The following is a 12,144-nucleotide window of genomic DNA, read 5'->3' as shown; positions in this document are numbered from 1 at the left end:
CCTAACCCAAACAACCCTAACCCTAACCCAAACAACCCTAACCCTAGACCCAAACAACCCTAACCCTAACCCAAACAACCCTCACCCTACCCCTAACAACCCTAACCCTAGACCCAAACAACCCTAACCCTAGACCCAAACAACCCTAACCCTAACCAAAACCCACACCCGAACCCGAGACCCAAACACCACTGACGCTAGACCCAAACAACCCTAACCCTAGACCCAAATCACCCTATACGCAAACAACCCTAACCCAAACCCAAACAACCCTAACCCTAGACCCAAACAACCCTAACCCTAGACCCAAACAACCCTAACCCTAACCCAAACAACCCTAACCCTAAACCAAACAACCCCTAACCCTAACCCAAACAACCCTAACCCTAACCCTAACAACCCTAACCCTAACCCAAACAACCCTAACCCTAGACCCTAACAACCCTAACCCTAACCCTAACAACCCTAACCCTAACCCAAACTAACCCTAACCCTAGACCCAAACAACCCTAACCCTAGACCCAAACAACCCTAACCCTAGACCCAAACAACCCTAACCCTAGACCCAAACAACCCTAACCCTAGACCCAAACAACCCTAACCCTAGACCCAAACAACCCTAACCCTAGACCCAAACAACCCTAACCCTAGACCCAAACAACCCTAACCCTAGACCCAAACAACCCTAACCCTAGACCCAAACAACCCTAACCCTAGACCCAAACAACCCTAACCCTAGACCCAAACAACCCTAACCCTAGACCCAAACAACCCTAACCCTAGACCCAAACAACCCTAACCCTAGACCCAAACAACCCTAACCCTAGACCCAAACAACCCTAACCCTAGACCCAAACAACCCTAACCCTAGACCCAAACAACCCTAACCCTAGACCCAAACAACCCTAACCCTAGACCCAAACAACCCTAACCCTAGACCCAAACAACCCTAACCCTAGACCCAAACAACCCTAACCCTAGACCCAAACAACCCTAACCCTAGACCCAAACAACCCTAACCCTAGACCCAAACAACCCTAACCCTAGACCCAAACAACCCTAACCCTAGACCCAAACAACCCTAACCCTAGACCCAAACAACCCTAACCCTAGACCCAAACAACCCTAACCCTAACCCTAACCAAGATACATTACCTTCCATTTAAGCCCACCCTCCAATGCACTGACAATTACCTCCAATAGTACACTCACTTCTCTGAACTTCACTTCACAGGTACTTTGCAACCAAGGAAACACAGGGACACGGATTCTCTGCTTGACTACACAATGCTTTATTTATTCAACAAGGCAGCCATTACAGTAAGAGCTTGCAAATATTGGACACTGTACAGGACTGCACACACATTCAGTAATAATGTTTGTGTTACATAAATAAACCACCATACGACAAATCAGTAACATAAGCAACCCTGGCTTTTCACTTCCATATACTTCTACACATCCCCCATCACATGTCCAAAACCGTGCATCTATTGTGAGAGACAGGAATGGGACTTGACTGTACCTCCCCTAGCAACTGGCCAGCATGCTCCCTCTATAGCACCTCCATGTACAAAATGTTAAGTCAAAGACTGTCCGGGACAGTCCCAACCATGGTACAGTGCAGCAAAACAGCCAAAAGGCTGACAAATTTGTTATAACGTCAGCCTTCCGGCCGTTTGACTGCACTGTACCATGGTTTCAGAAATCACTGCAGTGATTTAGCACGCTACAAAGTGGATGACTAATGGAGTCATCCAATCACAACCAAAACTATACATTACAACCTAACAAATACAGCATACACAGCAATATGAAGGAAATTCACAAACACTTTGGGATGCCCCAATAAATGATACAACCCTCAACTGTGTCGTCTTGCAACTTTGATGGCTAGAACATTCCAAGTGGCAAACAAACCATTCATTTCAGAAAACAATTGCATTTTGTGCAAGTACTTTTGTTTGGTCAGTTACAGGAACATCACCACATATGAACCCACCCTCTCCAATTCGAATCACAGAAACTGACCAAACAAATGAACCCACCCTCTCCAATTCAAATCACAGAAATGACAATAATGGCATTTCATGATATAATTGCTCAGGTATCTACCAGAACACAGTGACATCAGCCCCACTGCTCTACTACATTCTAGCCATCAAACAGACAACACTTCACATCTTGACCCAAATAATACAATATCAAAGCCCGATTGCTCCAAACGACGCACACCGAAGTCTTCTCCGGAGACGCTGATACTTTCCGACCACAGAGATGGAAATGGATTCCTGTGAGAATGAGAAAAGAATTCACAAGTTCAATGACCTTGGATCAAATGCTAAACATCTCAGTTTCTAAAACAAAAGTACATGTGATGCCCATTGACGTGCACCCAGTGACAGACATTTCCCATCTCCAACATCACACAGAACAAATGACACATACTTAACTTGCAAACTTGACATCAAATCCACTTCCATTTTGGGAATAAGTACTTCATGTCCCCCACAGGCATACTTCTACTTCACTTGTTCTTTGCCCAACTGGACCCCCATCTTCACACAAAACCTACAATGATATAAACATTTCATGACGCTCACAGTACACACTGACTGACACCATGAAGACCATCTCAAACCATATGCAATTACACACCCAGCACCTATTTCTGCATCACTCTTTTCAATTCCCCTACAAGCAAATGCAACACCAATTGCATACACCGTGACACCTTCTTTTACAGATTACCGATACTAGTACCCCAACATGTACATCCACATATGTGCATCACAAAGCGAGCAAGACTTTAAAAGAACAGCACACGATACAAAACACAGAAAAATATAACCAGATACTCACTCTTTTTCCACCAGATTGGGGCCTCCCATCTATCCTTCTTTCACAAACTGCACCTCTTGAAGCCTCTTAAGGATCTGCAAACACAAAATAATAATCCAACAAGGACTCAAAGTCAAACCCACAGATGATGCAACAAATCCCACCCTATTTCTTCAACAAACTATCTACGGGAACACATGAATCACCGGTCATGAGATTCCCTCACCCCTCCCTTGAACTGCAACTCTCAGTCCCATTACATATTTTCCACACTCGCCTCCCCACCGATACCCCTTCCCTGAGGAATATCAACACATCCCCATACCTACAGCACACAATATATTCAAGGAAAACTACTCAACATTTTAGGGCAAACACAACGACACTCTCACTAACCACCCACCTAAGTCCAACCTTCTTCTAGAGAACAAGCAACAACTTAACCCAAATATTGTCTTCTCCATCTGTTGTCTCACACACAAAACTGGTGATGAACCCATTCATCATAAGCCCACCTTATCTAACACAGAAAAGACCACACTCTCATCAACAGGACTGCACTAAAAGCTCTAACTTAACACTTACCTCATGGATGCAAACAGCGCCTCTGTGCCCACTGGCACCATACTTACAAGAACCCATGTAAACCAAATGGGGCACACTTGCTACAGCCCATTCCCTCAGTTCTGGACTCAAATACCCCTATGGCACACAAACAATAAACGCCAGATTATTGCTAATGGTCACAACACCACAATACCACACTCCCTTTGCTAAACTAACCTATCTGACACCCCGAAAGAGCCCCAGCACATTCCTACCTACAATGAAGCAGCAACCAACTACTTCTATACATTTAAAATCAACATGCAAAATACTCACATTTACACAGTACTCATGGGCCTTTCCCAACACTGACAGGGGCCCATCGGTAACTAGGATGCTCACATCCTCCTCAGAAAACCAACACCCAATAGAGGACAGACAAACAGAATACTGGTGATCAGTGATGCAAACCCAGTGCCATTTATGAGAGAAGAAGGGAGAATGGAGCATCTCTAGTTACAAACAGGTCACTCTTCCATCAGTCAACTTCCTCCACAGAAAACTCCCACTCCCATTCAATGAGCTGCCTCATGAACCCATTACAAACAGGCAGGCTTCAGAGGACTCCCATCCCTACAGCCTCAACAGCACACATACTTTTTGACCAAACAACCCTCCAGCAGATACTTAACTTTGACAGCCACTCCCAATCGCCTTTTCCTTTGTACATGGGCCTTCGCTCCCATACATCGACATCTATACAGCAATGCAGTGACAGTCAACAGATGTAGTCACAACCCTCCACAGAATGACACAACACGATACCAGATCTGCATGCATCTGCAAATACAAACAAAGCTCAACTGCAAACCTACTCACAAAATGCACAGCTACACAATTCAAAAGAGGACCTCAACTACATACTGCTTCCTGAAGAAAAGGAATATCTACTACAAATTACACCCCCCCACACACACACACAGACAAGCACCCACCCACCCCAGACACTCATCCACATATTACTGGCCCTCCCCACATCCCACTACAACAGCAGCCCTTCGCTAACTAGGATGCTCACATCCTTCTCGGAAAACCACAACCATGTAGAAGACGTATAAAGGATGAAGTGGTGAACTGCCATGCAAACCCAGTACCACGTGACAAAAAAGAACTGAGAACAGAGCATCTCTAGTTACAGATGGGTCACTCTCCCAGCACTCAACCTTCATCCATGGAAAACACACACTCCCTCCCTCCATACAACAAGCTCCCACCCACCCCTTACGTGCCCATTAAGAACAGACACAGTTTAGAGGACTCCCATCCATAAACGAGAAGCCTCAACATCTCAAATACTTCTGACCATCAAAGCCATCAGCAAATACTTAACTTTGACAGCCACTCCCACTCGCAATATCTTCTTTTCCTTTCTACAGAGGCCTTCCCTCCCATACGTCGACATCTGTACAGCAGTGCAGTGACAAACAGATGTAGTCACAATCCTCCACAGAATGACACGATCTGGAAGCATCTGCAAATACAAACAAAGCTTAACTGAAAAACCGACTCACAAAGCACCCAAATACACGGTATGAAAGATGACCTCACCTCCATACTGCTTCCTGAAGATAAGGAATATCTACTACACATTACACTCTACTCAGAGAAGCACCCACCCCCCCTAGACACTCTCATCCACATATTCCTGGCCCTCCCCATGTCCCACCACGACAGGGGACCGTCACTAACTAGGATGCTCACATCCTCCTCAGAAAACCACAACCATGTAGAAGATGGAGAAAAGATGAAGTGGTGACTTATCATGCAAACCCAGTGCCGTGTAAGAAAAAAAGAACTGAGAACGGAGCATCGCTAGTTACAGACGGGTCACTCTCGCAGCAATCAACCTTCCTCCAAGGAAAGTGCACACTCCCTCCGTACAGTAAACTCCCTAATGCACCCATTAAGAATGGGCAGAGTGTAGAGGACTCCCATCCCTAAACAAGGCTCCTCAACGGCTCAAATACTTCTGACCATCAAACCATTCAGGAGATACTTAACTTTGACGGCCACTCCTGCTCTCAAGAAGGTCTTTTCCTTTCTCCAAGGGCCTTCGCTGCCATACATCAATAGCCATACAGCGATGTCATGACTGTCAAGGAGACGTAGTCACAACCCTCCATGGAATCAGATCCTCTACCAAGTAGTCTTGACACATCTGCAAACAAAAACAAAGTTTGACAGCAAACCTCAGTTATAAACTCGACTCACAAAGCTCCTAACTGCACAATATGAAAAATGACCTCCCCTCCATATTGCTTCCTGAAGACAAGGAATATCTACTACACATTACACTCCACTCAGAGAAGCACCCACCCACCCTACACACTCATCCACATATTGCTGGCCCTCCCCACATCCCACCACGACAGGGGACCGTCTCTAACTAGGATGCTCACATCCTCCTCGGAAAACCACAACCATGTAGAAGATGGAGAAAAGATGAAGTGGTGACCTATCATGCAAACCCAGTGCCGTGTAAAAAAAAAGAACTGAGAACGGAGCATCGCTAGTTACAGACGGGTCACTCTCGCAGCAATCAACCTTCCTCCAAGGAAAGTGCACACTCCCTCCGTACAGTAAATTCCCTAATGCACCCATTAAGAATGGGCAGAGTGTAGAGGACTCCCATCCCTAAACAAGGCTCCTCAACGGCTCAAATACTTCTGACCATCAAACCATTCAGGAGATACTTAACTTTGACGGCCACTCCTGCTCTCAAGAAGGTCTTTTCCTTTCTCCAAGGGCCTTCGCTGCCATACATCAATAGCCATACAGCGATGTCATGACTGTCAAGGAGACGTAGTCACAACCCTCCATGGAATCAGATCCTCTACCAAGTAGTCTTGACACATCTGCAAACAAAAACAAAGTTTGACAGCAAACCTCAGTTATAAACTCGACTCACAAAGCTCCTGACTGCACAATATGAAAAATGACCTCACCTACATACTGCTTCCTTGAGAAGGAACACCTACTACTAATTGCACCCCGCCCCTCAGAGCACCCCACCCCAAACACTCATCCACACAGAAAATAGCTACACCTCTACACACTCATGCCCCTCCCCCTTTCCCTACACCACAGGGGCCTGTCGCTAACTAGGATGCTCACATCCTCCTCGGAAAACCACACCCATGTAGAGGAGAACACAATGATGAATTGGTGACCTGTCATGCAAACCCACTGCTGTGTAAGAGAGAGGAATTGAGAATGGAGCATCTCTAGTTACAGACAGGTCAAGCTGCCAGCAATCAATCAATCTCCATACAACAACCACCCACCCACCACTCACAGGCCCATTAAGAATGGACAAACTTTAGAGAACTCCCATAACTAATGAAAGAGCCTCAACATCACAAACGCTTCTGACCATCAAACCCTTTCGCATATACTGATGTTTGGAAATTGGACAAGACCTCCCCCTCTCAACATCCCCTTTGCCTTGGTAGACAGGCCTTCACTCCCATATGTTGAAATCACTCACAAACATACAGCACCAGCATGACAGTCAAAAATAAAAATATTCACAACCTTTCATGTCACAAGGCAACTTGGTACCAGATCTGGATACAGCTGCAAATATGAAGAAGGCTTATGACAAAATACAGAAGGTTAAGACACAAAACTCTTACTAAATATTACAGTTTCCTCAGACCGGTCCCCACCTAACCCAAACAGAATACTGCAATTCTTCTACAACAGTCCAACAGCACAGATGTGCCACCGGTACTGGATACAGATGTTTAACAGATGCTCTATCAGAAACAACCCCCAACATCTTCCCTCCCAATGAAAATATAAATCATAAATCAAACACACTATGAACAACCTGAAATGAAATAAAAACACATTACATAGCAATAAGACAAGGAAAACAGTACATTAACCACAAATACATGTCATCGCTACCCTGTATCAATACTCACTATGACTAAAAACACCCATAGAAGCACCTAGGCACATCTCTTTGGACCACCACAAAGCTGAATGACTTCAGGTGACAATACACCAGCTTATATACTGCCTAAGCTCCACCCCCTCCATTTCCCAGCATGCCTTAGAAGCCAAAGGCAGCTATAAATACAGACTCAGGTGCCACAAAAACTCTTTAGTTCATTTCTAGCTTGACAGCAGGAAGCACTGTTCCTCTTGATGTAGTGATCAACCTTTCTTCTTACAATGCGAATCTATAGAAGATTCAAACTCTATCACCAGGTAACACTATAATTACCATATTTCAGATTCCTAAAAAGAAAATGCTACCTGCAGAGAGTATGGGACTCCACGGTAGGTGCACTTGGGGGTTGCTGAAAGAGTTATCTCAATTCCCCCAAATCAGACCCCATGCCTAAGAGAGCCCCATGCCCTAAAGAAGAGCACCTAAGTTACATACCTTTTTAATTTTTTTACTCATCCTACAGTGGGCCAGATCTTCGGCAGCATTTCAGTGGCAGCTCCTTCACTCGCTATCAGTCTTAGGCAGCATTTTGGTGATGGGTCCTTCAGTGCCACGGAAGACCAGGAGCAAGTGAACAGCCCGCCGCCAAAGTGCCGCCAAACACCCAGACCACCGCCGGGTATTCAAATTGAGCCCCACACTTCCTAAAGCTGGCCCTGCTTGCCACCCACAGCATTGCACCACCAGCAGGGCAAGCTGAGGCTGCACAGCAGTAGGGACAGCAGGGGACGGCCAGAGGCTAGTTTCCCAAGCCAGGAGCTCAGGGGCTGGGCAGGAGGGATCCACGGGCCAGATGTGGCCAGTGGGCTGTAGTTTGTCCATCTCTGTCTTAAGGCAATGCCACCACCCTCAGCAGCATCGCAGACATAAGGGTCGCATAGCATATTGCCACCCTTGCACCTCCACTGCTGCTGCAGCTTGTGCTGCCTGGCACTCATCATACAGCTCAAGGCCGACTTCATGCTGTCAAACAGGGGGCTGGAACTTGCCATAGCCCACAGCCCTCTGGCCGCTCATGGCTCACCAGAGGCAACATTTCATATTGAGGCGGTGAGGCAATTTTAATGATGATTCCAGGGGCTAGTTGAGCACCTGAAAACTCCAGGTTTCTTCCACATAATAAAATAAATAATGTGGCTTTAATTGGACTTTGTATCTGTTTCAATTAAAGAATAAGGATTTAGCTGGCAGGAGTATTGTATCTATGTAAGTTTACACCAATCAGGAGATAATACAGCAAGACAGTCCCACTTCCAAGCATCAGGATGTCAGTTCTGGAGCTTTAACAATGATATCAGAAACACAAGTTTCATATTTTGTACACTATTTTTTCAATTTGTATATATCTGTATTAAAGCTAAACAAACTCTGCTTAAAATCCGCTTAACACACACTCTGCATTTACTGCCATTATCTAGTCAAAATTAAATAAATACTCTTTAATAATGTTTTTTTTAGTGAATGGTTTTTCACTGTGCTAATGTGTTGTTTTCTCTTTTATTAAGAAAGGAAATTAATGTCTCTAAATATTTTTGCATTTATGTTTACCTATCAAAATCACATACATGACTCACTAACATTTGATTCCATCATGGCTATTAGTATCATACATGGAACTACATTTATTTTCATACAAGCGTTAAGGTCTTTTGCAGATATCACTAAAAATACGATTTGAAAATAAGCAACCTTCAGTTGCAGTGTCTAAAGTTGTGCGTCGAAGCAAAATTTATGTTCTAGCAGGATACTATTATTTGATTGCCAGACTTTTATCATATTGTGCTCTATCATTGTTGTTTTAAATCATGAATTACAATTATGCCAGCCATGGCCAGGTGAGGCATTTTAGAACTCACTTCTACCTTAACTTTAATTCTTAGAGTAGTAAAATTATGAAATGCACAGACCACAGAAACAAATAAATGAAGAGTACTGTAATCCTTCAAATGCACCATACACATATAGTCTCTACTATTTTATTCTTTCAACAGAAGTAATAACAGTCCAACCATGTATGTGAAAGAGAGAGGCTGTGTGTGTTCGGGGAATGAGAGAGACAGCACACTCTCACTTTAAGCAGATACCTCACTAATCAGAAGGGTTGTTGAGTCCATCAGCAGCACTCAGCATCTGCTACTCATAACCCAGAGCCAACATCACAGATGCCTGTAACACCCCCACACACCCCCTGAAACATCAGCCCCTGCCCTCTGCACAGCAGACAAGAGGTTCCCATGACCAGCTTTGCATGGAGCTGCGCCAAGCACAGGGGCACTGATACAGAGGGCACCAGGGAGCCATGCCCCATTGCTTCTAATATCACTTTTTACAAGCCATAAGGGCAAGAAACATCCCTGTTTCTCAACAGGACAGGATTCAGGACACACCTCGTGTTCCCATGAGGCATACTATTGATGACACACCTCTTGTTTATGTAGGGTTAGTATTCAGGACACAACTCTTGTTTCCGGAGGGGACACTATTCAGTACACACCCCTTATTCCCAGGAGTGATATTGATGACAGACATCTTGTTTCTGCAAGGACATTATTCGTGTCACACCTCTCAATTCCAGTGGGGATGGAATTTGTGACACATCTCTTGTTTCTAGAGGGGACACTATTCAGGACACACTCCTTGTTCCCAGGAGGACTACTATTGATGACAACTCTCTTGTTTCTGGGGGGTGGCAGTATTCAGGAAACACCTCTTGTTTCTGGGGGGACTGCAATTCACGATACACCCTTTGTTTCTGGGGGGACTCCAATTCACGACTCACCCTTGTTCTCTGGGGGGGACATTATTCACGATACACTTATTGTTTCTAGGGGGACTGCAATTCACGATACACCCTTTGTTTTTGGAGGGGACAGTATTCAGGATACACCCCTTGTTTCTGGTGGGACTACAACTCAGGACACACCCTTGGTTTCTGGGGGGACTCCAATTTTCGACTCACCCTTTGTTTCTGGGGAGACTGCATTTCACAACACACCCTTTGTTTCTGGGGAGACAGTATTTAGGATACACCTCTTGTTTCTGGTGGGACTACAACTCAGGACACACCCTTGGTTTCTGCGGGGAATCCAATTTGAGACTCGCCAATTAACGACACCTCTTCTTTCTGGGGGACTACAAGTCAGGTCATATCCCTTGTTTCTGGAGGGGACATTATTCAGGATACACCTCTTGTTTCTGGTGGGACTACAACTCAGGACACACCCTTTGTTTCTGGGGAGACTGTATTTCACGACACACCCTTTGTTTCTGGGGAGACAGTATTTAGGAAACACCCTTTGTTTCTGGGGAGACAGTATTCAGGATACATCCCTTGTTTCTGGTAGGACTACAATTCAGGACACACCCTTTGTTTCTGGGGAGACTGCATTTCACAACACACTCTTTGTTTCTGGGGAGATAGTATTTAGGATACACCTCTTGTTTCTGGGGGAGACAGTATTCAGGATACACCCCTTGTTTCTCAGGGGACTCCAATTCACGACACATTTTGTTTCTGGGGGACTACAATTCAGGTCATATCCTTTGTTTCTGGAGGGGACATTATTCAGGATACACCTCTTGTTTCTGGGGGGACTGCAATTCACGATACACCCTTTGTTTCTGGAGGGGACATTATTCAGGATATACCTCTTGTTTCTGGGGAGACAGTATTCAGGATACACCCCTTGTTTCTAGGGGGACTCCAATTCACGACACATTTTGTTTCTGGGGGACTACAATGCAGGTCATATCCTTTGTTTCTGGAGGGGACATTATTCAGGATACACCCCTTGTTTCTGGGGGGACTACAACTCAGGACACACTCTTTGTTTCTGGGGGACTCCAATTTTCGACTCACTCTTTGTTTCTGGGGAGACAGTATTTAGGATACACCCTTTGTTTCTGGGGAGCCAGTATTCAGGATACACCCCTTGTTTCTGGTAGGACTACAATTCAGGACACACCCTTTGTTTCTAGAGGGGACATTATTCAGGATACACCTCTTGTTTCTGGGGGAGACAGTATTCAGGATACACCCCTTGTTTCTAGGGGGATGCCAATTCATGACACACCTCTTGTTTCTGAGGAGACAGTATTTAGGAAACACCTCTTGTTTCTGGGGGAGACAGTATTCAGAATACACCCCTTGTTTCTAGGGGGACTCCAATTTGAGACTCACCCTTTGTTTCTGGGGGGACTCCAATTCACGACTCACCCTTTGTTTTTGGAGGGGACATTATTCAGGATACACCTCTTGTTTCTGGTGGGACTACAATTAACAACACACCCTTGGTTTCTGGGGGGACTATAATTAACAACACACCCTTGGTTTCTGGGGGGACTCCAATTCACGACTCACCCTTTGTTTCTGGGGGGACTAGAATTCAGGATACACCTCTTGTTTCTGGGCGGACTGCAAATCACGACACATTCTGTTTCTGGGGGGACTCCAATTCACGACACACCCTTTGTTTCTGGGGGACTACAATTCAGGACACACCTCTTGTTTCTGGGGGAGACAGTATTCAGGATAAACCCTTTGTCTCCCCCAGAAACAAGAGGTGTATTCTGAATCATGTCCCCTCCAGAAACAAAGGGTGTGTCCTGAATTGTAGTCCCCCAGAAACAAAATGTGTCGTGAATTGGAGTCCCCCCCAGAAACAAAGGGTGTGTCCTGAATTCTAGTTCCCCAGAACAGAATGTGTCGTGAATTGGAGTCCCACCAGAAACACTAT

The sequence above is a fragment of the Mauremys mutica genome, chromosome 7 (assembly GCF_020497125.1).
Source record: "Mauremys mutica isolate MM-2020 ecotype Southern chromosome 7, ASM2049712v1, whole genome shotgun sequence".
Classification (NCBI taxonomy): Eukaryota; Metazoa; Chordata; order Testudines; family Geoemydidae; genus Mauremys; species Mauremys mutica.
This window is presented reverse-complemented; position numbering follows the sequence as displayed.